Source organism: Phyllostomus hastatus, unplaced genomic scaffold, assembly GCF_019186645.2.
Source record: "Phyllostomus hastatus isolate PE091 unplaced genomic scaffold, TTU_PhHast_1.1 phas_contig_58, whole genome shotgun sequence".
Classification (NCBI taxonomy): domain Eukaryota; kingdom Metazoa; phylum Chordata; class Mammalia; order Chiroptera; family Phyllostomidae; genus Phyllostomus; species Phyllostomus hastatus.
This window is the reverse complement of record NW_025333916.1, coordinates 23227757-23254841: the sequence shown is the minus strand read 5'-3', so window position 1 is coordinate 23254841 and position 27085 is coordinate 23227757. Positions and strand designations below refer to the sequence as shown.

Here is a 27085-nt window from a genome sequence, read left to right as displayed (position 1 = left end):
CTCCTGCCCAGGCATTTCAACAGTGTGGTGGGAAACACGGCACCAGTTTCGTTCAAAGCCCACAGCTCCAGCTCTTTGGTTGTGAGGGCTTTTGTGTGTCTTTGCCTTAAACCTGTGAACTTTCAAAACCCTTGTCTAAAAGTTAGAAAGTAGGAAAGTTGAATACCTAGATTACATAAGGGGAAAAATTCTGTATGTAAAAATTACATAAATTAAAAAGGAAATGACAAACTGGAAAAATGCAACACAAAACATAAAGGTGGTGTTATTTGATATCTAAGAGCTTCTACAAATCATTCACACCAGTGACTACTTAGTGTGGAAAATAGACCAAAAGCTGTGAGAAGGCAATGCACAGGAACAATTGTAAAGGCAGATTAAAAAAAGACTTCCTTGGATAGTTTCAAGAAACACCCAGACACCCAATTATTATGGAATCACCAGTAATGGAAATGTTTTGACAAAACGTACAGGACTATAGCTGGCATAGTTAAGATGTATACGTGTACATGGGTGTGTGCAATCTCCATATCAATAAACCTGAACCTGCCTGAGACATTCAGAGAATGATAATGGAGACAAGGATTGGACTGAATGTCAGATTTAAAATTTGTGAAAACAGCATATACAAATATAACCAAGATTTTAACTCTGAGAATTTGGATGAAGGGAGCAAGAAATATGCACAGCTGCCCCTGGAACAGCACAGGCTTGAACTGCACTGGTTCACTTATACGTGGATTTGTTTTTTCAATAAATACAGTAAATATGTTTTCTCTTCCTTAAGATTTTCTTCATAACATTTTCTGTTCTCCAGCTTATTTTATTGTAAGAATACCGCATACAATATACTTAACATACAAAGTATATTTCGATTGACTGTTTATGTCATTGATGAGGCTTTCAGTCAACAGTAGGCTATTAGCAGTTATGTTTGGGAGAGTCAGAAGTCATATGTGGGTTTGCAACTGCTCGGGGATGGCATGTTGGCCCCCCAACCCCAGCGTTGTTCAAGGGGCAGCTGTATATATATTTAGGGAGAAGATGGAAGCAGCCCCACACGTTCCTGCTTTGCAAGTGTCTGGTATGAGGTACGCAAGACCTGAAGCTCATCTAAGGCAAAATCACACTGGGGAAAATCCATTCATGAAACTAAACCACCCAAATGCAAATGACATTCCATGAATAGAGACAAACACCAGTGTGAAGGACATTTTCCAAACCAATGTAAAAATGTATAGGAATAGCTGGATTTAAACTGAATAAGAATTGTATGGCAAATTGATGAGGTGGTGAGGAAAAGCCAAGTAAGATACTGGTGGACCTGTTCTGAGAGTCCGAACGCCACAGTCCTGTGTTGTGTACATGGCGTTGTGGTGAGCAGGACAAGGAGGAAGTCGGGAAAGCAGTTGAGAAAAACTGGCCGTTATTGATCAAGAAGGATCGAAAGGCAAAATGAGTTGGCACCAGAATTAGATTAAGGGGACCTACTTACTCTACACAATTTATTTTTAATGACCTTTAGATAATATAAATTCATTACACTTGTAAAATTTAATACTGAAATGTTTAAAGAAGAAAATGAAAATAATAATAGCCCCCAAAAAACAACTGTTAATACTTCAGTTTGTTTCTTTCAAGCCTAAATGCTTTCTTTTATAACACTATTTACTGTCCATCTCTATGCAATGCACAAGTAATAGTGCAGTAGACAACTTTATATATAAGTCTTGGTTGAGTCTCTATTTCCATAGATTAGATTCTCTAGAAATAGATTACTAAATCAAAGGATATAAATTTTCAGGTCTTAATACATATGCTAAATTGATTTCCATAAAGGTATCCTTAATTTATACTTAAACTACACACTTCTTTTTTTGTATATTTTATTTATTTACTTTTAGAGAGAGGGGAAGGGAGGGAGGAAGAAAGGGAGAGAAATATCAATGTGTGAGAGATACATCGATCAGTTGCTTCTCATGCATCCCCAGCTAGGGACCTCGCCTGCAACCCGGGCATGTACCCTGACTGGGAATTAAACTCATTTCTTTAAATGTATTTTTTACTTACTTTTTCCACCTGGAATTAAGTAAGCTCCCAAAATTGAGCCAACATTTCTGTAACAGGAATAAAAAACAACTCCAGCTTCATTGAAAGAATCGTTTCGTGATATTTGTGGTAATTTACATTGAGATAATTCTCAACATTTTCACAAACCTCTCATACCCATTATTACATTTAGTCCCCACAAAACCCCCATGAGATGAAGAGAATTAATTGTAGAATGTTTGGACCATGGGAGAGGATTTCAGACATGATCTTGTTCAGATTTTATTAACGTTTCAATCTGACAGGCACAGGGAGAATATGAGAGTTTTAAAGTTCTAGAGCCTAAGTGTTTGGAATCTCACTTCATATATCACCTTCCCACTGGTGACCTTGACTCTGTGCTGGTCCCTGTAAGGCTCTGACTCATTCCCAATTTCCTCCTCCTCCTGCACTGTTTTATCGTCCCATTGGAAAGTACACTATTCAATCTCTCCCTGTTGTGGGGATTTGCAATAACTGGAAATCTGAACCCAGACTCACAGGCAAGACAGAGTGATCTTGAAATGAGCACTTTACCTGTGCTGTGTACGATGACCCAGAAAAGAAACCCCAAGAGCATGTGGATGACCATGAGCCAATGAAGTTGAAAGAGTAAAGTCTGAACTTGGAGGGTGGATTTAATAAACTGAAGTAAAGGAAACTTGGTAAGAACAAATCTAGGGCTCAAAATATTTCACCAGATGATTTTGACCATGAGGATGGCTCCATGCAGCAGTATGCTGAGACACAGGAGGGATCATTTTCCCTGGGTAATTCTCACCTGCTCATGTGACTTAGGTAGTGTAGGTGAGTTATGTCAACAGATAGGAAGAATCCTCAAGGAAAACTGTCAAGGCTCCTTCCACCCCACAGATTTGGATATTCTTGGCAGATTACCATCTGGTTAGTGTGCTATAGAATTCCAATAAGTTGCCTGGAAATTAAAATAACACTCTGCTGATGTTTGATGGTCAACCAACTGTCCACTGCTGCCTCTGGTCAGCTGCGGACTCGTTTCCCCCCAGGGGTCAAATTCATTTTATTTAGAAACATCTCAGTAGCATTTCCATTTATTTTTGTGTGCATGTAATTTTAAATTCAGAGAAATCGTTTCTTAAAATGCCTGACATTAAAGAAAATCTGGCACTGTATTGCCAATGCTGAAGCCAAGTTCCACGTGTAGAAAGTAGCATGGTTTAGCATGTTGAGAGTGCCAAATTTTCCTTAAAATTAACATTTGTGCCATATGTTGGTCCCTTAAACTCATTCCTCCTTCGGCTGATGAAAATGCAAAAGGAAAACGCTCTCAGACTGAGAACTATTCTCTCTCTTTGTAGACACTGTTTTATCTGGGCATGAACAGTGATCTTCCTTTGGGAGTGAAAATGAGCACCTACCCTCTAAGTCTTGGTGAGAGGTCAAACATTTAAGAGGCTCTGTTTAATGTATACTTATCTTTTAAATACAGAAGGACTGATGTTTCCACTGCTTTGTACAAGGCTGTGTGTCTGCTTTGCTGGTTTAGAGCTGTGCTGTCCCCTTGAGCACTCACTAGCCACAAGGGGCTGTGAGCACAGGAGATTTGGCTGATCTGAACTGAGACATGCTGTACATATAAACAGCACAACAGAGTTTAAACATTTATTTAAAACATAAAATACACCATTAACACTTATTGGATTGATTACATGTTTAAATAATCTTTTTTATTTACTGGGTTAAATAAAATAGATCATTTAAATTAATTTCACATGTTTCTTTTTACTTTTTTAATAAAACTGCTGAAAAATATAAAATTACATTTGTGGCTTGCATTATATTATGTTTCTATTGAACAAAATTGGTTTGGAGATTGTTGTTGATGAAGGATTCCATCAATTTATTATACAACCAGGCCGTGGGGCTGGAGACCACTGAGGGAGGTCCTCCCTCCCACTCCCCCTTTCCAGTAAAGCTGAACACTAACAAAATCATCCTGCAGTAAGTCTTATTTTAAAGGTTTGTAGGAAAATTAATTTTCTTTTTCTGTGGCTTGATTGAATGAAAGTAGTAGAGTTTTATATCCACTTGTACAAGGATTTTAAACAAAGCATTAGCAAATATTCTTGAACTCATCAACCCTCATGGCCAATTCAAAACCTCTCCCATGTTCATCGTCACCCACTCTGCGGTCTGAGCAACCATGATCTCACCTGAGCTGCAGCATTTGTCTCATGAGTGGTCGCCCACGCTACTCTTACTACACTCTTGTCACCTTTTCCCCTCAAAGCAGCCGTAGTGAGCTTCTCAACAAGTGCATGTGACTGCCATTTCCCTGCTTGAAGGCCTCCAATACTTTCCCACTGATTTCAGAATGAAGTTCAAAATTTGAACATGGCCCACAAGCCCAACATAGCCTGACCCTCATCCATTTCTTCAGCTGCATCTTGCCCACGTTCCCTGAGCTTTCTGCATTTTACTCATATTGGCCTTCTTCTGGTTCCTCATCCATATGATGCTCCCCCTCCCTCCAGAACCTCCAGACATGCCATTCTCATTGCCTAGAACACTATTCTTCTCCCTTTGCCTTCTCCGCCTGGTTGACACCTATTCATTCAAATCCCTGCTCAAGTGTCCCTCCCTCAGCACCTCCTGACCAGGGCAGATATACCAATTTTAACACTCTGAGTATATCAGTGTGGTCACTTTACATTTATTTGTATGATTATTTCTTAATGCCTGGCTCCCTTTGTAGACTATTTGCTCTAGCAGAGCAGCAAGTCTGTTAGTTAACATTCACTACTGTCTCCCAGCATAGTGCCTGGCACATAGTAGGGCCTCAATTAATAAGAAGGACAAAGGAAGAAAGGCAAGGCAGTTTGTACCAACAAGAATCTTGCCTCTTCTTCCTTTAATACTCTTGAGAGGAGAGGGAACACCTCTCTGCACTCCTTCATGGCTCATTAACATACCCCTTGAAAGAGCACCTGAGTAACCCAGGGTATGGATTAGAAAATGCTATGCATTATGTTTTCATTGTCTATCCAGAATCCAACCATTTCTTACCACCTCCATTGCCTCTATCTTGGTCCAAGCCACAACACCTTTCTCCCAGGAACTTTGGCTTTTTCTCTGAACTAGATGGAAAATCACTTCCTAATAGCCTTCTAATTCTTCTCCTTACTTCCACACATGACTCTCTTTAGCCTATTCAACACACTAGTTGAAATGATTTTATTGAAATAAAAGTGACATTTTGTCACTCCCCTGCCTAAAACCCTCCAGTGATTTTCTATTTTAGAGTAAAAGCCAAAGTCTACCCAATAGCCTACAAGGCTCTGCATGAGAGAGTTAACCCTCTGACCTCATACCTGACCACATTCCCCCTTGCTTACTCTACTCCAACCTCTCTGGCCTCTAGTGGTTCCTCACTCACACCAGGCATTGTCCCCCTCAGGGCCTTACACCTGCTATTCTCTCTGCTTAGACAGCTCTTCCCCAAGAATCCTACTCAGCTCTCTCTCTTCTTCCTTCAAGTTTTTGCTCAATATCACATTTTCTATGAGGCCACTCTAACCCTGCTCCTCCTCACCCAGCACTCCTTATCTTCTCTCCATCCCCACTTTGTCTTTTGTTCCTTGATACACTCCCAGGGCCTAATACAGTGTCTGCCAGGAGGTGGTTGCTCCATATATGTTTATTAAAGAAAAGATCAAGACCCAGCTTATGCACCTAAAAAAAAACTGGTGTGCTTGAGCCCAGCCATCGAGCGTGAACATGCAGACTTGGCCTGTGTTGTCAGGAGGTAGACTGGGCTCCACCTTGGAGCTAGTGCCAGGGACTCTGAGGCTCCCTAAGCCCTGATCAACTGCTCAGTCTCCCATCTGATTTCTATAACCGTCTGTGAGGCCCAAGGAAGCAGTTTGGTTCCAGAGAGCATCTAAATGGCTCTTTCCAACATCCTCCCTCTAATTCCTCTTCCACCCCCACTGCACACAAATATACCACACAACCCTCTCCCTTTCCAAGGACACAACTTGGGCTATTTCTAAAACTAAGATTCTGATCCAAAACAGTAGCCAACACATAGTGCTTCTGAATGGGCACAGGAAAAGACAGAGACCTCTGAGCAATTTCCTGGCCCTATATTTTTCCATTCCCGTAAAGGAGATCTTCTTTAGCTCAGGAACCTTTCTCTGAACCAAGCCAGTGCCTTAATGGTACATGCCATTTTTTACTGCCTTGGCATGTTTCTTTGTTCTCTTACTTTCTATTTTAAGTGATCAACACCTGGGTCTTTTCTGTCAAAAAAAAATTGACAACCAGCTCTACCAGGTGTTGACTGCTAGTTAAGGCTCATAAAATGCTAATGGAGAGTTCTTTTCCTAAACGGGTATTTTATTTAATAATACATAATACTTAAATTGCACTCTCTGCCTTCAAAGAGTTTTGCAAATTTTACACTCCATTAAGCTGAGCAGCACTTGAGTTCATGCCTGATGGCTGGAAAACCAAGGAAGGTTAAACAATTTGCCTTGGGCTATAGCTAGCTGTGCTTGGGACAAAGTACTTTGTCTCTTTTAATGGATAGGAAAATATAACCAGTAACAACTGTCTTCATCAGTAAATTAGTTCTGAGTTCTTTCTTTGTGCTTTTTAAAGCCATACTGTGACTTGCTCCCTTGGCTGTACTGGTTCCACACTGTCTCTGGAAACCATTTCCTGTTCTTCTTCTCCCTTCTTCCCTACCCCTCCTCCTCCTCTTCGTTTCTTCCACCCACTCTCAGTTTCTGGGATACTCTACCTACCAAGGGGAACCCACCATACCCCCAACCCACAGGGACCCTTATCTATGTCCTCCTGGGACCCACTTTCAGGTGCTATGAAAGGATGGGGAAGGCTTGAGATCAAGTTTCTAATGGGGGTAAAAATCTTGGAATAAGTTGGTGTGTCTTCTTGACCTATCAGTTTTAAGTAGTGGTGAGTAATATAAAATATTTTAAATGCCAAAAAATATAGATATGTTCTGAAGCAGAATGCAAAAAAAGAAAAAAGAAAAACAGGACAGGTTAAAGTCTGAAATGCCTCCTCTGGTAGACCACTTAAGATTTCTTTCTTAGATTTTTCTGTCCCCATAGGGGTACATAGATGCACAAAGTCTGAGAAGAACTGACAAAAACAGTCTTTCCTCTGGGCTCCAGGGAGAATATTGGGACTGATTTTCTAAGGACTAGAGGAATCAATCTTGTTACCTTATTGTTTCTTTGAGCAAGAAAATTTTTTCTGGGGACTCTTAGTAATGGAGGAAACCTGGACCATGCTCTTCCCTGTCCTTGAACATCCACCAGGCAGAAATCTTACCAAACCAAGAGCAGAGTGTCCCTTTTCTTACTATTCAGCAAATAAAAGCAATAAGCAAGGAAACCCATCACACTTGAAGCTATGAAGAAGAAAAATCTGGCATGTGTTCAAAGATGAAACTTCTGTTACATAATGATTTCATGATTTCATGTTGAAGACATGAAAGAGAATTTCATGTCTTTAAAGAGAATTGAAATGGGTAAAATAAAGAAAAGGCTGAGCCACAGTAACCAGGATATGGCTTTACCTGTCCTCACCCAGGTGCACATGCCTGTGTATCTCCTTCAGCCCCGAGGACACTTTAGCCCAGCATAGCATTTGGCGAGAAGGTACAAAACCATGTATGTGACATGCCTGTAGAATGTACCCACTGTAGGAGAGCAAAGAGCTCAGGAGACAAAGTCAGAAAATCAGGCTGTGAGTCCCAGCTCCACCACCTCCTGACTTTCCTAAGCATCCATTTTCTCAGCCCTAATAACACTTTATTTGTTAAATATTTAATATTTATTAACTATTTCTTAATATTTATTAAACATTATTTATTAAATATCTCTATCTGTTGTGGGCACATGGTTGAATTGCATTTCCCTGTCCCCTTTATATGTAGACATGGCCATGAGACTTTTTTTGGCCAATAAAATGTGAGTACAAGTGATACGTGTCATTTCTCTGTGGAATCTCCAAGAAGCAATCCATGATTCCACATAATTTTCTTTCCCTTTGCCATAGCGACCTCAAGCATTTTCAATAATAGCTGTTCTATGAGCCTGGAGCCTGAGGACCTGAGTCAAAGCTACAGCTGCTACCTATAATGGGCATGTAAGGAAAGCGAGAAATAAACCCTTGTGTTTTCTTTCTCTCTTTTCTGGGAGGTTGTTTGTTAAACATACAAAAGGAGGGAGGTTGTTAAAGCATAAGCTAGTCTATCCTGATGAATACATTACTTCATCAATCTGGAGGAAGATTAAAATGGGTTACCCAATAGGTAATATGCGTGGCACACAGCAAGTGCTAAACAATGTCAGTTCTTTCCTCCCTCACTGAATTTCTCTACTTTGTGATCCTTCCCAGCCCTTCCTTATCAGCCCTATGCTATGCTAATCTTCAGAGTTTTTCAATGAAAGGAAAATAAAAATGAACTTTATTTTAAGAGCTCTTAAAGTATTCCCTAATACCTTTTTTAAAAAATGAGAGAGCCCCCTGGAATGGACCCGGGTTGGGAATTCCCATGTTGAGAAGAGAACCTGATTCTCTGAAATGCACAAAAGAGAAAGGAGCTAAGGGTCTTATGAAAGAAATTGTCCAGAAAGCAAAACCAATGAACTCTGAAAATTTCCAACCACAGGGAGCAGTCTACCCCACAGCACGGTGCTGCTATCATAAAGCTGGAATCCGGGCCTAGGTGTCCCATGGGGACCCAGTTCTGACTCTCCTATAGCAAGCAGGTCATCTGTCCTGGACGGAGGCGGAGCCCTGTCCTCCTGAGTGCCAGCTTTCTTTTCAGCGAAAATGATGAAGATGGTCGGACCTCAAGCTTTTAGCTTTTTCCTCACTGGCCCCTTAAAAGGCCTGTCTCTTTCTCCCTCTGACCCAGGCTGTGACTTGGGGAAGCCAGCTGGGCTGCTGCCACTGTTGCTTTGAGTAAATACTTTGAGTTAATCACTTAACAACTTATTCAATTAGGCCACCAGCCCAATACCTTCTTAGGGTGTTTAAGTTTATTTTGAAGGAAAAACATTTCCTACCTGAAATTACTCTGGAAGGCCATGTCTTTGAGCTTTACTCAAAGGGTAAATCTCAGTTAATCAATTTAGAAGGCATTTATTACAGCTGTGGGTCTCCAAATTGTTGAAAATTTTGAGGAGAGAAGGAAAAAGGAATGGAATACAGATGAGATAGAACTATATAACCTTTGAAGTTGCGTCAACTGGGACAAGTTCTTTAATCTCTGAGCCTCAATTTCCATATAGAAAATGGCAATAAAAAATAATAACCCAACTCACAGGGTTATTATAAGATTTCATAAAATAAACATTAGAAAGCCTCTGATGTATAAAAAGGCACTCAGTAAATATGTAGTACGTATACTGGTATTTGGGCTCCCTAACAACCCTGGTAGGAAGATATTCTCCTGGCTGTGAAGAGGAAGGAGGGAGATCTAAGACATGGTTAGGGATGGGGAGATAGAAAAACATAAGACAAATTAATAATTCTCATTCCTTTTGCAACAACATGGATGGACCTGGAGATTATTATGCTAAGTACCATAAGCCAGTCAGAAAAAGACAAACACCACATGATCTCACTATATTTGGCATCTAATGAACAAAATAAACTGATAAACAAAAATAGAAACTGAGGCATGGACGCATGGAACTGACTGACAGCTGTCAGAGGGGAAGGCGGAAGGGGACAGTTTGAAAGACGGGGAAGGGAGTAGCCGAAGAACATCTCATGCACAGCCCATAGACACAGACAACGGTGTGGTGAGGGCCAGAGGGAAGGGGCAGGGGCCGGGTGGAGGTGGGCAAAGTGAGGGAAAAGGGGGACATCTGTAATAGTGTCAACAATAAAAATAAAGTTTAAAATAGTCATGATTTTTTAAAATAGTAATTCTCATTCCAAGTTCCTTGTTTTCACTCCAGGGCCCTTCATCTGGACCTTTTGAGGAAGAATCCCAGAGCTTCTGTGACCCTGAAAATGGGCCTCAGAGAGCCCAGCTCTGCTGTGCACTGGCCAAACCACTGGGATGGGGAGAGGGGCCATTCCCGGCCAACCCTGTAGAGAGGGACGAACTGGGGATATCTCACTGAGGCGGCGGAAGGAATCTGCAGTGTTATGAAGGAGGCGTGTTGGAGGCCTGGGGCCTTAATAGCTCCTGTTCAAATACTTCAAAGAGCTGACATTTAGATGAGCTGGATTTGTTTCCTGTGACCCCAGTAGGTAGAAACAGGGCCAGTGGAGGGAGGTGACAAGGGAAGCTTTCATCTCCATTCAGTATAACCATTAAATTACTGGAAACCTCTGGAAGGCTTGGACTGGATCTTCTTCCCTTTAGTTTCCATGGTGCCAGCACAGGGCCTCATCCGCAAGAGATAGTCAAGGAGCAGCAACTGATGGCATTTTCACTGGCTGGTCTTGGGGTGGAAGGGGGAAAGCCAGTTCTGAGAAGCTGATTAACTCTCATTGACCCATCTGCCTGAGACCTTGTTAAAACAACTGTGCCAGCTAGCAGCGAGCCTCGGGGCAGCCCATCCCAGAGTACTAGTGACCAGCACTCTTCTTCTACCTGCAACACCACACTTTGAAAACACTGAAGAAAAAAAACTTTCTATGAGGCTCAAAGGTTGTTTATGTAATGACGCTAAAAAAACTATTGTGGAATGATCTGAAAGTGAAATTTTAAGCTAGATAAACATTGAGCCTGCTATCAAAGGTCATTCTAACTTCCTTTGACCCTCCTGTAACTGTGGTCCTCAGCATTTCGGTTTGTAGCAAGAAAGCATTGCTTCTCTCTGCCTGTCTAATGGTCTACTAGCCTTGTTTCCTCCTATAGTTGTTAATGAGGACTAAGGCCTGTACTTGACCTCAGTTCCAAGCCCAAATCTTTTCTGCCTGATCCCTTAAGCACATGTCTTGATGAATCTAGTACGTTCAGTTGGTAGACTTGTAAAGTCTGCTGGACGAGAAGATGTGGAAACATTATCATCTCTCTAGCTTGAGCTCACTGGAGTGAATATTCCCAAATGGACATTTGGGTAAAAGCAGCTGCCCTAATAGCCTGCCTGTGACTGAGGACATGTTGATAAAGAATTACATAGTCTAGAACTGCCCCTGATTCCTAGGTCACATTTTCATTAATTCATTAACTGACTCTAAGAATGTCTATCACATCCCAACTCTGTGTCAGAAACAGTGGCAAGCGGTGCCTAACATGACATTTGCTGACTGTTTCCTATGCTCACTCAAATGACTGCCACAGTATCCCTGTGAGGTAGGCACGACTCTTTCCTCATTTGGCCACCGAGGAAACTAAGAGACACAAATGGGTTAAACAAATTGCACAGGTCACACAGATAATAAAAGAAGGAACCAGGAGGGTTTGGGGTTTTTTTGTAGATAGCTGTTGGAATGAAGAAATTAAACAATAATGATATATACTTCCAGATGCTTTCTAGACTTCTATCAAATACACAGACTTATTCTAGGAAGCAGTTTGAGAATGGAAAAGTTCATTGCCCCCAGAAGACCATGATTATTCAAAGCACCTCCCCACGAGGTAGTAGTGAACCCCAGCTTTGGTCTGCTGCAACAGTCCCGTGGCTTCTCAGCATGACGACTCCTTTTGTAAATTTCAAAATAAATAAATAAATAAATAAATAAATAAATAAATAAATAAATAAACAAACAAACAAACTTATTTTGCAAATCTCCAGTAAGTTATAAAGGATACAAAATAGCCAAAAGCTGTTTTGAATTCAGTAACATCTTTAAATTAATTTATATTTTACTAACTCCTACACTATAGCCAGATCGGAAAAGCAGAGGATCACCTACTTTCAAAACACTGTTCGGTCAGTATGCGAACAGTAGGCACGTGACATCCAAACACAGACTTTCCGGCTCTTTGCCATAGCTCCACAGACCCTCGGACATGCACAGAGCTGTATGGCTCCAGCCGCATTCACTCTCTCCTCTGAGCCTGTCTCCTCATCTCTAAGTGGACATAACAAGAGGTTTTTCAGAGGATCTCAGAATTAATGTGAGACCAGAAAGGACTTGGACAGCTCTTATCCTGGGGACTACAAAAATGGTTAAAAACAGACCCTGGTGAAAACCTTTCCAATGTAGTTAGAGAGACAGACACACATGAAAGAACTAGTAAGCAGGGCAACCCACTAAACTCAACTATGCCTCTGGGATCTAGCTCTAGACTGTGATCTGATCATCTGTAAGGCAGGGAGTGCACGCGCAAGGGGTTCACTACCACCTTACACAGGGAGTTCAGTTTACTTAAGGGTTTTCACTAAGAGTAAATATAGATGTCTTTTGGCTGCTATCAATGGCTGAGAGGCTTGAAGCCTCAGGACCCCAGAGGTTGCCAGTGCAGATGCGTCTCTCGCGGTGCAGCTCTGAGGATACGCCAGGGAAATGGGCATGTGCACAAGATGGTGATGGGAGGTTTTTGGTTTGGTTTGAAGCTGCAGCTCATAGTTATTAAATGGCTACCATGGAGAGGAAGTCATACAATGGTCCTAATATTAATATTTAATGCTATTTTGATTTAAATGTAATTCAAGGCACATTTATCATGCAGAAAGAAACTCGCTGTTTAACTTAAATGGCTCAACCCCAGCATAATGTCACAATCTTGCAATTCTACAGCCGGCATCTATCACATTTTCAGGATATAATTGCCTCCAGGGGATGCAATCTTGGAAGAAGTGTCCCTCAATGATATTGGCAGTAGAAATTACTCCAGTCTGTCCTTTTGGGTTTGTTGGATTGAAAACAGAAAAGCCATTTCATCGCCAGGACTCCTGGTTCACATGTAAATGAGTACACAGCTTAATAACTCAGATGCCTCCAGGAAAGCCCCAAGGCCCATGGGCAGGAGGAGTTAGATTAATAATGAAAAGGGGTAACATTTATCGAGTATTACCAGGCACAGTGCTAAGCAATGGCATGAACTATCATCACTCGTTAGCCTCATAACAAAGCCTAAGAGGGCGGTGCGATTTTATACCTGTCCTGTAGATGAAGAAATTACAACCCCGTGGTCACACCTCAGCAGGTTGCCCCTAAACATGGGTCGTAACTGCACCTCTGTGCAGTCTTGCCCCTGCCTCACAGCAGGCTTTCTGGGCTGCCTCCTCACCCTGGCAGACGCCCCTGTTTTACATGTTGCTACGAGGATGGGGACCCAACAAGTTGAGAGGCAAATGAGTGAGAAAGAACAAAGCCTCTGGCCGTGGCTTTCTAGGTGGCAGTTGATGACATGCTGGCAGGGAAAGGACAAGAGGAATGTAGACAGGTGTGAGGTGATCATCCTTAACACAATTTGCAGAGTATGGAAATTAAAATCGCAAGTATCCTTAAAGATCAACTGGCTAGCCCCTTCATTTTACAAATCAGGAAATAGAGTCTCGGGCAGTTGCCCATGATCACAGAGCCGGTGTGGAACTCACAACTCTCTCCTTCTCTTCTCTCTCAATTATTCTTTTTGATTAAGTAAAAAAGCATAGTGAAAATTTTTCCCTTACACACTTTTCCCCCACCCCAGCCATCTGGTCCCCTGCCCAAAGGCAAATCGTATTAGCAGATCTATTGTGTCCTTCTAGAGATACTCTATAGGTTTCTGCTTATTCCATAGGCATGTCAAAAACAGGTTTCTTTTTCAAACACAAAAATTACAGCATTCTACCTACTAGATGTATCTTGCTCTTTCACTTAACTATCCAGGTTAGAGATTGTTCCATTGTCTGAACATGTAAGGCTGCCTCATTTTTTCTCAACTTTTTAATAGTTTTATTGTGGTCAAATTATATAATATAAAATTTATACATTTTAAGTGTCAGTGTGATAAGTTTCTGAAAATGCCTATAGTTGTGAAGTCATTACCAGTATCCAATTTTGAAATAATTTTATCATCCCCCAAGGTTCTGTTATGCTCATTTGCAGTCACTGCCGGCTTCCACCTGAGCCACAGGCAACCACCAATCCACTTTCTGCCTCCATAATTCTGTGCTTTTCAAAATTCCACATAGATGAAGTTATTCAATATTTATTGTATATCTGGCTCCCTAAATAATATTGGGTAGGGCTTAGCATGATGTTTTTGAGATTTGCTCACAAGTTGTGTATGACAGGAGTTTCTTTTTATTGCTGAGTAGTATTCTGTTGTATAGATATACCACCTTTTGTTTACCCACTCACCGAGTAGTGGACCTTTGAATTGCTTCCAATTTGAGGATATTATGAATAGTGCTACTGTGAACATTTGTGTAAGAGTCTATGTGGATATTTGACTTAATTGGGGGGATTAGTTACTCTAGAAGTACAACTGCCATGTTGCATGATATATGTACATATAACTATTTAAGAAATTTCCAAACTGTTTGCTGAAATGGCAGTACCCTTTTACATTCCCACCAGCTCTCTATTAGAGCTCTAGTTTCTTTACATCCTCACCAACATTTGGTATTTTCTGTCTTTTTCATTTTAGACATTTTATTGGATGTGTAGGGGTATCTCATTGTGACTCTGGCTTGCCTTTTCCTGATCTACTGATATTGCGTATCTTTTCATGTGCTTATTTGACATTTGTATATCTTCTTTGGTTAAGATATCCACTCATAATTTTTTCCCAGTTTTTAACTGTTTTTTATTATTATTATTGAGTTGAGAGTTCTTTATATATTCTGGAAACAAGTGTTTATCAGATTTACTTTGCAAAGATTTTCTCCTACTCTATGGCTTGTGTTTCATTTCTATAATGATGTCCTTTTTTTGAACTACAAAAGTTTTTAATTTAGATGAAGTCCAAGTTGTCAATTATTTATTTGTTTGTGTATTTTGTCAGAACCAAGAAAGTGTTGACTAACCTAAGGTTACAAATATTTTCTCCTATATTTCCTTTTAAAGTATTACAATTCTAAATTTTATATTTAAGTCTATGATCTACTCCAAGTTAATCCATGTGCATGGTATGAAGTAAGAGCCTAAATTCAGTTTTCCTTTTGCATATAGATATTCACTTGTTCTGGTGCCATTTGTTTCAAAGATGATCATTCCTTTACTTTTGCAACTTGTCAAAATCAGTTGAGCATATACCTAGAGTTCATTCCTGGACTCTGTTCTATTCCTTTATTATTTTTTAGGGCTGCATAATGTTTCATTTTATAGATGCATCTTGCTTAATTTAACTAATCCCTAATCAATAGACAATTATCTTAAGGCTGATCTTTTGTTTTTCTTTTGAAGTCATGCTGCAGCAAATATGTTTTTTGCACCTTATACTTGTAGGATAAATTCAAAGAGGAGCCAGTTTTACATTTTGGTAGCATTCACATGTCGATCTCTATGGAAGCTTTACTGTTTCACCATTACACTCTCAATGCAGGACAGTACTCTTCAGATCCTTGGAAGCACACATGCTGATAAATGTTTCTTCTTTTGTTTCATCAAGTAGGTAAAGAATGGAGTCACCATTTAATTTGCATTTTTTATGAAATGGGATGAGTGTCTTTATATTTTACACATTTAAGAGCTAACTATTTTACTTTATGGGAAATGTGTGTTTCATGTCATTGGCTTGTATTCTGTTCATTTTGGTTCTTTGTGATACACATTACAAGTGTTTCCTCCAGTTTTTTGTTTGCATTTTGACCTTGTTTATTGAGTTGGGTCCTGTAGGAGCTTTTTTTTTAGTGGAATAAAATGTATAGTAAATGCTAAGCCTGGGTAAAACTAGAAAGAACTCCCCTACTCCAAGATTAAAAATAAATAAGTCTATTTTTCTAGTACTTTTATGTTTTTATTTTTAAGATTTTAATCCTTAATCTGGAATTTATTTTAATTTAAAAAATAAAGTAGGGATATAAGTTTATTTTTTCCCAAATAGCTAATTAGTTGTCCAAACATCAATAATTATATAATCCAACTTTCTCCTTTGATATACAATGATATTTGTATCATATATTACATGTCCATATGCATTTAGATTCACTGATTTGCCATATTTTTATGTGTCAACAAGCACACTCAAACCTCTGAACTGAATCCAGGTTTAGCCTTCTCTCCTGCAACATTCTCTAAACAACACACATCAAGTGAATGAAGCACTTATGAATTGCCTGCAATAATAGTTAAATCATCTCTCACGTTCTACCCCACTGCCATTAGCTAACAAAATTGAAGCTCTTTTTAACATTGTTAATAAATATATAGTTATGACAGTAAATCTGTTTGGAAATACAGGGGACTGAAAATCAGATATCATGTTCTTGAGTCAAATAAACAATTTGGTGCTAATTCATGGTTTCCTTCCATAAGAGCCAGTAATTTTGGGTAGGCTGTGTATGTGTCTGTTCATACACACATGCGTAAGGCAGATGTGCCACATACAGAAGAGATGGCACTTTATTAAGTTAACCAACTCTTCCTACCCCCAACTCCACTTGGTTGAAGAGCAAATAAATTTGGCACTTTATGTCCTGATCCTTCTGGGCTAAGATATGCTCATGGTTCAGTGTCTCCCTAACTGCATGTATTAAATATGTGAGGCCAAAATGCCTCTTCTAGGAGGCTCAGAAGGAGCAGAAAGGAGCCAAGGTAAGCCATGGTATGAGCACTTAGGGGTTGTAAAGGCACACCAAATGGAATTATCTTCTTCAAAATGATGTTGTGTTGGACTGCACCTTCTTTTCCAAAAAATTGGGCTCTCCACCCTTTCTCTAACATTCCTTTTCATATCTTGTGGCTACAGCCAAGAGATAGGAACTCTGCATTCCTGGGTATCTTAATGGAGTCCTAGATGGGTGAGTGTGCCAGGAAGTGACTGGGTTTCAGGGGGGCTGAGGATGATGTTGGAGGAGACACCAACTTGCGTGCTCCATTATTGGGTATCTCCTGCACTCAAGAAAGACAATACCCATAGCTCTTTAAAAACCTTGTAGGAGTCAGGATTCTCGATACATCTAGGAGTAACCATGTAGAATTTTTGCATGCTCCTCATCCTGAGAGTTAAAGTTCTAGTAATTCAGAAACCCCATCTTTGTAGATTAAGTATAGTGCTCCTTAGCACCTTAAAAGTGTTCAATATACATATATATTTTTAGGGTAGTGCTGAAAGACTTCTCTTTGTACATTTTTTTTAACTGAAAAAGTCTATGGGGGTGATGGGGGAAGAGGAAGTTGCACTGTGTTGTGGGAAAGAAAACTGCATGAACTGGAGAAACAGCAAGAAATGAAGTGGTGGTGCATTGTGGTGGGAGTTCCCTGAAACAGTGCTGAAAACCTCAAGTTTTTCCTCTCCCTTCACTTCCTGTGGAAGAAGACCAGAGGGCCTGCCTCCACTAAGAGGGAATACCATCATCTCCATCCAGGCAGAGGCCCAGTTTTGTCCAGGCTGAAGCAGACTGTAGGCGATTCCGGTCCTCTCCCTCACTCTCTTCCGGCCCTGCTTCCTTTCTCCACCCCTCCAACAATAGCCCCCTCTTGATTTCTGTTCCAAGAGAGAACGGTGAGTCCCCAGTGCAAAGGAAACTCCAAGGATTCTTTCCGCAGAGTTTTCTAACTGGGGAGCGTGAGGTGTGTGCTCTGGCATCTGCTCCTTGGTGGTGATGCTGGAGACCCAGGACCCCCCTCCCTTCTCTCCGAGAGACTCAAGGCAGGTAGCAGGGTTTCTTGTCCCCATTCATTAGCATTCAAAGAAAAAAGCTGGCAGAGTATCTTTTTCCTGGAAGGACTCTGAGGTATTCTCTCTTACACTGTGGCTTTTAAATATTTTTTAAATTGCCAAAAAAACTGAACATCTTTTTTGGGTGATATCCCCAAAATACCTGTCACTGCCCCTGCTGGGACTTTCTTACTCTGAGCCAATATTCTGTAGACTAGACAGAGACTTGGACCCCGCCCCAAGTTTATTAGACCTGGAGAAAGGCCTAGGAATTCTCCCCAGGTGATTCTGAAGTTTGGAGTTCAGAACACACTTGGAAAACAATATCCCAGACCTTTCCTCTCTGAGATTATTAGTATCCCTCAAGATGGAGTTAACTTGCTGAGTGAGACCACAGAAATCATGCCTAATGTTGCTCAGAGCTGAATAGACTCAAGAGCAGTCCAGCAACACCACTATCCAGGAGGGAGCAATGTGTTCTTGGTCAAGGTCAAAGTTAACCTTGTAACTCTTTGGAACAGGGACTGACACTCCAAAATCAATCTGTGTACACATAGAACAAAAGCCTAAAGTAGTGCCGTTGAGGCCTGAATCACATGGAGATCATCTTAAAATGCTGCTTTTGATGCAGGAGGTCTGGGATGAAGCCTGAGATTCTAACAGACTTGCAGGTGATGCTGTGCTTTTGGTTCTTGGAATACTTTTGAGGAGTACTGCCTTAAGGGACACTTAATTTTTTAAAATATTAATTACACTTTCTTCTTAATGAGAAACCTATAAACGAGCAACATAAATAGATTTAGTGACCTTGAACATCACTTCTAGTGTGCCTGTTGAACAAGGTGGTTGCATTTCTTCACCTCTAAAATGGGGCTTATAAAGCACCTACTTCTTAGAATGGGAGGGGTAAGTGAAATGACGTATGTAGAGTTCTGAGCAGGCCCCAAACTTGGTAATGACTCCTCTGTAAATGTGGCCATTGGAGGTGGTGGTGCTCTTTTGGTTATCTCATTCTCACACTTAGTATCAGTGGCCATCCTAGGGAGAGGTCTGAACGTATCAAAGGAAAATAGTGAGGCCTGAACGTATCAAAGGAAAATAGGAGAATGGGTCAGAATTGCCTTTGTGGGCCCTGGTGCTTGGCACCGAAGGGACAAGCTTTATCCATGTGAACAGAGAGAGCTTCTTCCGTTTCTACCTCAACTAACAGAAACCTTAGACCCCAGTGTTGTTGTTATATTTATACTTACCACTTCAAATTCGCCAAATAAGTGAAAAACTGCCTCAGTCCAGTATTTGTTCATTTGGCTGTCTCCATGGCCTAATTATATAAAGGAAAGGGTATTGTGCTCCACAAGGATATCACATTTCCATCCTTGAATTCACCCCTTCGTATTTGTGTAAACCCAGCCCAAGAGGCATCCCTTTAACTTGGATTTACAGCCCTGCCTAAAAAAAAAAAAAACAGGGAGCGTTCAGCATTTCCTACAAGGCTGAATCCTGGCTCACAGCTCCTTTAGTCAAGGAAAAACAAATGACCACTCTCTTTCTCACCAAAAACAATCTGCTAACCCATCATCTGCCCAGAAAACAAATGAAAAACAAAATGCAACCAACAGTCTTTTCTGTGTATCTGATAAATGTTTATCTCCATGAACAAGTGGGTGGTGTCCTTTCCAAGATGGCTCGGTCACATACAGGTAGCAGCCCCATGCATGTAATGGTGGAACAAGCTGTAATTCCAGCCCATTCAGAGGGGAATAAATACACCAGACTGGCAATTTGGCATTGTCCAGACCCCCCAAAAAGTTTGAATCACTTTTTTACTTATTAACTGCCGATTTGGCAGTATATAAAGGTAGCATGTTTACTCTACAGCCCACTTATTTATGACATCATCTATTCAACAAATATTTAGTATGAATCTGGTATATGCCGTGTGCTATTCTAGGCTCTGGGCATACAGGTGGTCTAACAAAGTTGCTGTCCTTGTGATGCTTGCTTTCTAGTGAGCTTCTATGTTACACATAACTCCTGATGCAGACATGTTCTTATTCTTTTATCTGAATGTCACTGTTTCTTCTAGACGGATGTGGTGTTTGGCTAGCTGTTTCTGAGACTACACCAGCACGGTCGTTGCATCTCTGCTCCTGTCAGATGGAGGCCCACACCTACTGGTGCTTTGCTTAATTGGCCATATGAATGTAAGAGGAAAAATATTGAGTGATTGAGGTAGAAACAAAATCAGGGAAATCAAAGCAATTTTTTTCTATAAGTTACAGATTTTTCTTATAATTACAGCAGACTTAACATGATAAGTGTTGGTTTTTCAAATACCATTATCAATCTTTCGCCCTTCCATGTTACCACTAACCAAGGGACAGGATCTAACTTCTAAAACAGGCTCAGCACAGCACATGTTGTAAAAAGGTAAAAACAAAACAAAACTGAAAGAAACTGATGAGACTGACGCCACCAACATTTTTAAAAAGTGAACAAAAAATTTTAGTATTTGTGTTTTCTTTGATTAAGAATACATGCTCACAATAAGATACAAATAATATAGAAGTGCATACATCAACAAGGGCTGTTTATGTAGAATCATAATATTTCTAGGTCTCAGGAACTGCTTTTTTTATGTTTACGTATGGTGATAGAACATCGATCCGTCTCATCAGACTGCCTGACTGACTAGCATAGGCCTTACTCTGTAATTCTTGTAGAATAATCATCGATGTACTCAACACTGACTTTTAAAGAAAACGTCCAAAGCTGAATAGGAATTCCGCTTAAAGTCATGGTTCTTAGAACATGCATTTTAATTCATTGTCAGAGCAACCCTGAAGAACACAGGGCAAGACGCTGACCATCCATTTAAAAGAGTCACAGGATGTCAGCGTCCGAATCTCATAAATCTTATAGTGCAGTGGGCAGGAGAAAAGAAGAGTGTAAACAAGCCCACAGGTGAGTTCTTATACACAGTCTCACACACACACACACACACACACACACACACACACACACGCCCCACCCTAGGAATCACTGATTTGGTCCAACCCCATCATTTTATAGGTGGGAAAACTATAAGGTCCAAGCACACAAAGAAAGCTGTCAAGCCTCATATACAGGGGGTGGCAGAACAGGAGAGAAATGTTCTGACACTCAGTCTGGTTTTGTTCTATTGCACTAAGGTTCAGTAAAAAACATCTTTTGCATATAAGTATATAACAACTGAGCTTCAGTTTGCTCTCCCAATGTTAATTTGCCCAAACAAGTTTCAATTGTATCAGAGCTTCTTATTCTAACTAAATAACTTCACAGGTTTTGGTTACTGGTGATTTGGGTGATTTTGGGTGATTGTTGGTAGTTGTGTGCTTTGCATTTGGAAAGTATAGAGGGAAATTTAATTAAGACCTAAGTTAAAGTACCATTATTACTCTACAAACTAACTAGCATGTACATTTTGAAGTTTAGAGTGAGGGGAAAAATGTGGTTGGATCACACACACCCCCACACACACCATTTATTGGTGTGAAGGTCCGTGGTTCCACACTAAATGTTTGAGGAGCAGGACCTCCAAGTACACTTAGCCCTTGGTAGTGGGAGAGCCCGTTACTTCAAGTCCTTTTCTCTCTGGTTCTCATGGAACTGCCACGACGGTTTCCAACAAAAGTGCCTCCAGCCCTCCACAGCCAGGGAAAAGGTCACCAAAGACACAGAGCTCAAGAGCATGGGAAACTGGGTGAAAGGGAGAATGAAATGTCTATGGTATGATTGCAGTATCTCCGAACACTCATCTAAATTGATAACTTTCATCCCAAGACAAACTTTCCCCTGCATGGAGTGCTACTGAACACAGCTAGCATTTCGATGTGGCTGAATCTGGCATTTCTGCCATTATCGGAGATGAGTATCAAAATATTTGTCTCTACATTCCTTTATTTTACAAGAATTTGGGGCTCAGGATATCCTCACTCAATGTGTGCCTAACTCAAAAGCTATGAGGAATAATTTTTGTTCTCACTGACCCTTGGTATAGTATTGATCAAGAATTATGCCACAAATTTATAAGAGAAGTATTCTATTCCCTACATTAAACAAACACAGCACCTTTAAGTATTAACATGACTCAACAAATTACAAGTGACATCAATGGGCTCCTAATTGCCACACATTGTGTTAACTGCATTGCATAAATAATCTTATTTAATCTTCACGACAACGATATTATGTTGATGCAATTTTACATTTGGGGAAACTGAGGCTTAAAGGGGTTAATTACTTGGAATAAGTCCCAGTCAGTAAGTCACAAAACTGGACTTCAAACCCAAATCTGTATAACAACGAAGCCTGTCCTTTTGAAGCCTGAGTCACATCCCAGCACACAGAAACAGGACACATCCTAACATAACATTTATATGACAAATTTATAATTTAGTTAGAGTATTTGTACTGTATGGGCACAAATTAATTAATACCATGTCCCGTTTGTCAAATTCTGGATCATTCCAAGCTGGAGTTCCTCTCGTGATATCACAAAAGAGCCTGGGATGACCCCAGAGAAGAATCACACACTGGAAGTTTCCACCAGTGCCAGCCAGCTCACTCCTTGGAATTGAGTGAAGCCAGCTTGGCATTAACCCGACTAAACTAGTCAATGGCTTTTTTCTTTGGGCAGCTGAAACCTTTTGCCCTCATCAAATACTCTCATGGCAATGACTTGACTTAAATGGAAATATTGAATATACATTTTTTTCTTTAAAAGAAAAGCACGTATCCATCCCGAGCTCCTTAGCCTCGGGCCACAGTGAAGGCTCGGGCTGGCAGGCGGGCAGCCCCGTGTGCCCTTGGCAGATGTCCTTCAGCTGCCTCGTCTTCGGTCGGCGTGACTCTGCCGTCAGGTTTATTTTCTACATTGTGTGGCATCTGATGTTTTTACTCAATAACCAGAACTGGAGAGTGTTCTGTGATGTCATTTTAATTGGGCACAAAATTAAATACATTATCAAGGAAAAGTGAAACTGAAAGAAACAAGTCAAAATCGCAGCCCTGAGTTTTCTACAGGGGTCACGATTGCTGATAAAAGGTGCAAAGTGCCCAATCCCATCAGTTTCTGCTACCTTTTGACCGGAAGATCTATGAAATGGGTGACTAGGGTCAGTGGTAGGGGAGCTGGAAACCACTTTTAACTGTGATTACAATGATTTTGCGTCCTCAAGCAGGCAAACACGAATCACGTCTCTTTCACCTTACTCATTTTATAGTGCTCCTAAGGAAAGTCTCTTGAAAAAAGGAGAAGAGAACAGAAGTCTGCTAATGCAACAAAACCTATGTAACAATCCACTTCCATATACTTTCTCACTCTTATTAAGACGATGGCTCAATTTTGAATAAAGATTAATTACTTGATTGTGGTTAATGTACAGTCTGGCCAAATTAATTTATAAATAAGAGACTGGATATTTTTATTACACTCTTCACATTCCAGGTGACCTCAATCAGCAAATTTCATAGAAAGGAATATCTTAAAAGTCTGTATGGTTTTTGTCTTTCACCCATTTAATACCTCTTTTAATTAAATTATTAATATTAGAAAATTTACATAGTTTTTCCAAGGGAGCTTGCCAGCCTATCTTTGACAATGTGATCTTGCCTCCCTCCTGGCTTTCCATCATGAGTTTATGGTAACATTATCCTTTCTGAAAAATTTAATTGAAAAACTTTGACTTTTAAAAGCAAGTTATATGTTTTTAAGCTTGACTCATTCACTGCATCCTAATTGGTGTGTGGAAAACCAGGCTCGTGAATATTCCTCAATCACATCTATAGTTTAGTTTTTCACTCCTCCTGACACAAGCAATCAATCTCAATCCTCCTATTACTGTTACATGTTGTTTTCCGAAACTAAAGATATATACCCCAAAATCTTTGTCTTCTTCTGTGGGGCAGATAACATTTCCCACTGACAGTAGATAATAAATTTACATTCAACCCACCCATGAAGCCTCAACACAAAAGCACCCCGCATGCAGTACAATTCAAAGTGTCATTCCCTTCTCCTCTTCCCTTCCCTCCTCCCTCAGTGATGCAGAATAACAGTCAAAAATTAACATTTCTCTTTTGGAGAGTGAAGAGTGGAAAGAAAAGAACAAGAGAAGGGCACTTCAATCCAGAGGACGGGTAACAAATCCCCAGACCAAACCACGAGTCTTAGCAGACACCCTGATAAGAGTCCCAAGGCAGAGCACTGAGCAAGAGAGGAATTCTCCAGTGCAATGGGACACATCACACACACCAGTGGCTCCTGGCTAACCCAGCCACACCATCCATGCCAAAATTCAGATTTAACCCAATGGCCTCCTTAGCCCCAGTGCAATTCTGTTGCCAGGTCTGCCAGCCTCAGCTCTGCAATGCATCAGTATTCTCTTTTTTAAAAAGTACAAGCTTAAATGCTGGGCCATCCATCAGTCATACCCTCTGATTAAGGATTACACCCAGTACGGTCTTTCTGTTGGAGATGCCCGAGGCAGTACCCATCCCAGGCACACGGAGGTGGAAGTAGAAAGATTGCATGGGTGACTTACCAGCTCCTGAGTGGATGGCTGCAGCAGCCCCAGTGCTTTACCTGATCCCCCGCTCTCTCTGTGCCTCTCCCTCTCTCTCTCCCTCTCTCTCTCGTGTACAGATTGCAAGGAACTTAAAGAACTCACAGGGACAGTGTTTCAAATGACTTAAGAAAGAGAACAGGAACAATACTTCGTTCTCTTTTTCTCAGATGAGTACCTTCGGGAAGAAGGAAGGAAGGGAGGGGAGAGGGAGGAAGTCAACAACCCTTTGCTTTCCTGAAAAAAAATAAGGAAACAGAAGATAGACATCTCATTTTCTCTTAAACAAAATGTTGGAAGGGGCAAAAAAAAAACTTTGTAAAAAGGAATTCCTCAAAAATGCTCTCTGCCCTGGGAGCATTAAAGAGATGAAACGCCTTACTGGCCTGGCCTGTCCAAACAAACGGTGTTCCAGAGAGACAGGCTCTCCCGAGCCTGCAGTCTCTGGTATCTGGTTTGTAGAACTGACACAGCCAAAAGGGAACAAATCATGTCATGTCGACTGTGAGCAAAGGAAAGTTGGGTCTGCGGCGCTAATGGAGGCAAACCTGCAGCTGTAGGAGCGGGAGGTGGCCAGGCGGCCAGGACGCGTGGCCCCTCCTAGGCCTTTCAACACCCGCACTGCCGCCGTCCCTCAGCCCGGCCCTAGGTCCTCCACATCCTTCCAGGACCGAACAGCACATTCATGCACCGGTCCCTGACCTTTATGCCGTGCACCAAACCAAGCTTCCATCTTTGCTGATGGTTCAAAATTCCTTCAAAGGCAACTTACCACACTGGTGCTGAACATGGTTTTCTCAGAAGGGCTGTTTATATTGTTCTATCCTTTACATTCTTAAATGCTTCTTAGGTTCACAACATACTGTGGAACAGCGTATGAATTAGATCAGCCTGCCAAGGTTTTTAAAAAAGAGGTGGGGGTGCTGAGTAGAAGGAGAGAGCAAATGGAGAGAATGTTCTTTATCAAGTTAGGGGCACTTGGCAGTTCAGTGGGCAGCAGGCATGCACCCGTTTAGGAGCAGGCACTTAGGAATAAACAAGGCTTAAAACTCTCTGACTCGTGCTGTGTGTCTTATGTCCTTCATTCATTTGGTTAAGAACATTGCACCATGAACAGGAACCTGTAGTTATGTGGGCCTTTGTGGCAGCAAAATAAAAACCAGCATTAATGTAGTTCCTTATTTTGCTCAATTATGAAAAAGGGTGTGGAGAGTTATACCTGATAACAAAAAGCAATTAAAGTAATAATGAGGAAAGAGCAACTTAGATTCTTGGTAGGAATTTGATTGGGCACCATGGCCTATAAGATTATTCTTGTATCCCAACAATTTTCTCCCTCCATTAATTATCTATCTATCTGATCTGTGTATCAGAGAGAACACAAAGGTTTTGTGACTCAGTGAGTTTGCAAGAGCCAGGATAGTTTTATTCTTTGCATTCCCTGTGGCACCAATACTGGCACAGCACAGGGGTTTCTGGCCTGGGTAACCCAACACCATCTACGAGTGAGAAAACCAATGCCCAGAGAGGAGTCTGTGCAGTTTGCCCAAGGTCACACACATCAGTGGCAAAACCCCAAGTGTTATGTGTCTCCCGCTGCAGCTCTGGTGCTCTTTGCCCTCTGCTGGCCTTCCTCTATATCCTGCCTTTGTACACAAGGGAAGGAAAATGAAAATGAAAATCTAAGAAAACAAGAGAAGAGCATGAGAGAATGAGGTAGAGAGGGGAAGGAACAGGAAGAAACCCTTTTAAAGGAGCAGCAATATTGGGGCAATGCTTGGAGCAACGGTGAGGGTAGAGAAAGGCAGGTACACGGGGCTGAAATGTACCATAAAAAGTGAAAGCAGGTGGGAGTGGGTGGGAGTGGGTGGGGGTGGGTGGCTGAGGCAGAAGTTGGGGGAAGCTGCCCTGGGTGCTGTGGCATCAGCAGCAGAGACAGAGAGGGGATGTGGAGGAACAAAGAGGCTACGAAACCCTTACAGGAGTGACAAGTCTCTGATCACCTGGAGAGTCAGTGACAGCAGCATGGAGGCCTGTCCACGTTTTCCTTCCTGCGGCAGCCTCAGGGCAAGCCAGGCTGAGCCCCAGGAGCCCAGTCGGAATCCAGAGGATTTCCCTTCTAAGTGTGCAGAATGTGGGGACTGTCACGTTGAGGCGTGTTGTTTTCTCCCAGCCCGCTGTCCCACCCAAAGAAGGCTGGACGGGGACATGTACCATCTGACCTGTGTGGCTTTGATGTGATGGAGTGGCGTCTGGTCAGGATCTGGCGACATCACCTCTGGAAATACTGGAAGAAGATTTCTCATGTTTTCAAAATACTGCTGTGAAGCAGCGTGGGTCTTAGACACTAAGTCAGCCACAGTTTTTCAAAAGGATTCCCAACCCTGCCTGTGCCAGCTGTTCTGCTCCTACATCCCAGGGTAGACAGGCTTCTCCCACTCTCCCTGCTCTGCCAATCACAGGAACAGTCATCCTCTAACCCTTGCCTAGTCACCCACTGGGTGTCTAGAAGCTAAAGTGCCTATGTCCCTCCCATTAGGTTTCATTAGGAGGGAATCCAGTAGGTTCCATTTAGTTCCTTTAGGAAGGATTTCTAATCAGGCCCCTCAAGCTGGTGAAGCTCATGCTCCAGCTCTCTCCTGGCTGATTCAGA

The 27085-nt window shown here is 41.4% G+C and overlaps 1 protein-coding gene across 1 annotated transcript in view; it reads right to left on the bottom strand.

Moving 5' to 3' along the window:
- ZNF366 (zinc finger protein 366) overlaps positions 1-24549 on the bottom strand; it is a 61899-nt gene extending 37350 nt beyond the window's left edge. Inside the window, exon 1 of the mRNA XM_045848233.1 lies at positions 24412-24549. The gene's annotated coding sequence lies outside the window, so the exon portion shown is untranslated. The remainder of the gene's footprint in view (positions 1-24411) is intronic.
- Positions 24550-27085: the final 2536 nt, after the last annotated feature.